This window comes from Cynara cardunculus (assembly GCF_001531365.2).
Source record: "Cynara cardunculus var. scolymus isolate 2C chromosome LG 17, CcrdV1, whole genome shotgun sequence".
NCBI lineage: Eukaryota > Viridiplantae > Streptophyta > Magnoliopsida > Asterales > Asteraceae > Cynara > Cynara cardunculus.
In genome coordinates this window covers 28,747,522-28,750,035 of record NC_037544.1, presented here as the reverse complement: position 1 = coordinate 28,750,035, position 2,514 = coordinate 28,747,522, and the positions used below count along the sequence as shown (strand labels likewise).

Sequence of the window (2,514 nt, the reverse complement as noted above, 5' to 3'; positions counted from 1 at the left end):
TCTTTCTACTACACCATGGCTCCTAACCCTCCTCAACCTCATGAGTTGCCGACGCTTTGCAGGTTTAACTTCTCTTCCTAACCATTATATTAATTCTTCTGTTTTATGACACTGTTAATATTTAATTACCGAGGATGTTCTTAGAATCAAATCAAGTAGATTTGGCATGGTTAGACATGAATGAAGTGAATTGGTCAAATTAAAACCACTTGGCCTCATTAATTACCGAGTCAAGTGATTTGCTTTTTGTTTTTCGGAAACGGTAATAGTCAAATAGAATAGGAAACCGGATTTTTACTGAGTTGGTATACTTTTAAGGTGGATTGAAGGCCATAAATTAGTCTGATGTGTTATTAGTCGAATTACAAAGGTTCAAAGGTATTTTTAAGTTTTTGTGTTGAGTTGTAGGGATTTTTAAATTTTTTTCGTTGATTTCAATGGACATTTTCAGCTTATTTGGTTGATTTCGAGATTTTTTTCCGTTTCTTGGTTGATTTCAACAGATTTTTTGGTATTTTAGTTGATTTCAAGGTACTTTTTTACGGTTTTCTAGTCGGACGTTTTTTGTATTCTCTAATACATAGGACCACCACACTCAAAGTTTAACGGGTGCATCTTTAATATCTCAACAAATTCCTCCTTGCGGAAGTAATTGAGCGGGTGCTCAGTTTTCCGTTCGGATGTACATAGATCCGTCCCTGAAGGAAACAGAAGAAGAAGAGTACAAACCAAAAGAGACCTAATCTCCAAGAGGCAGAATAAGGCCAAAACAATCCAGAAACAAAGGGTGAATTGTTTTACGATTTAGAAGTTCGAATGTGTTTGATAGTGTTGTAAATTACTCGAATCAAATCTAGTAAATCCTTAAAATCGAAGAGCAATTTGGTAATTACATCACTTCTTTTATAGTCGTTGAAACGAATCAAATTAAATTCAAAAGCAATGGAGTTAAATGAATCTCTTGTACTTTATCTGGACAGAAACATTGATCAATCTCGATCTTTTTTTCTTTTTATTGAAGTTTTAATTTCATTCCGTTTCGTTTCCAGATCAGGATTACACAAAAATCGGTTATTACAATAAAATAAATGCATTTATATCTTAAAATGTATTGAAAAATACATTTGTTGCCGTTGTCCAATTATTTACTTCATCAAAGGTTCGGTTAGAAATACGGCTTGTTAAAAATGGTACATAAACATTTTGACATGATAAATAAGTAATTTGATATTGAAATCATGAATATATAAATTGAATTTGTATTCTGATTATCCGATCTTTTATTTCAATTGGGATATTCTTGTAGAGATGTTTTGATGGAATACTCGAGTCGTGTAATGAAACTCGGAGGTTGTGTCTTGGAGCTAATGTCCGAGGCTCTTGGGCTCAACCCCAATCACCTTTTGGACATGGGGTGTGCCGACGGACTTGCTATTCTCGGCCATTACTATCCTTCTTGCCCACAACCCGAGTTAACAATAGGCACCCCTAATCACACTGACAACGACTTCATCACGATTCTTCTACAAGATCAAATTGGTGGCCTTCAAGTSTTYTATAAAAACCAATGGACTAATGTTCYGCCKATCCCYGGGGCTCTYGTGGTGAACATTGGAGATCTTCTACAGGCATCTCCCTCTTTCTCTCTAAAGCTTCAATACATTTTGTTAGCCTTAAAAGTCAAAGTATAGTGTATAGTACTAACCTAGCAATTCATGCAACTTTTCAGCTGATTACAAACGATAAGTTTGTCAGTTCACAACACAAAGTCTTGGCAAACAAGATCGGTCCAAGAATATCAGTGGCTTCATTCTTTTCTACAGGATCGATACAAACCTCAAAGGTGTTCGAACCAATCAAAGAGTTGGTTTCAAAAGATAATCCAGCCAAGTATAGAGGCACAACGGTGAAAGAATATGTAGAATACTATAGGGGAAAGGGACTCGATGGCACTTCTGCTCTTTTACATTTCCATATCTAGCTACATTGTATAGCAGTCTTAAACACCTTGAGGGAGATGAAGCTCTCGTTTTCGTGTCGGTCGTGTGGCCTTGCTATCTATCTCAATAAACGTTTGCTATCTATATCAATAAACATTTCTGCTTCTTGTGTGATTTTTCTAAGAATATGATGGAACTGTTGAGTATTACTGATTATTCACTGTGAGCTTGAAACTTGGGATTACCAGAGAAAGTGCATGTGCATCAAATTTTGGGGTTCCCTATGGGTAAAATCCCAATTACCCAAAGGAGGGTCAAACGAGTGATTTACGATAGTGACCTAATAGATAGTCACTAATTAGAGACAAAATTAAAGTGGTCATTATGTTGGTGACCACTAATTTTTTTTATTAATGGTGTGTTTGCTACACTGGATAAAAGATAGGACAGAACAAGACAGGGATCATGTTTCATATTTGACATGATTTTTATGTGGAACAGACAGGAACATAGTGTGGAATAAAGTGGAACAAGCCTGTTCCACCCCTACTCCCATGATACAGGGTGGAACAAG

General features: G+C 36.1%; 1 pseudogene; it reads left to right on the top strand.

Moving 5' to 3' along the window:
* LOC112500873 overlaps positions 1 to 2,114 on the top strand; it is a 2,685-nt pseudogene extending 571 nt beyond the window's left edge.
* The last annotated feature ends 400 nt before the right edge of the window (positions 2,115 to 2,514 follow it).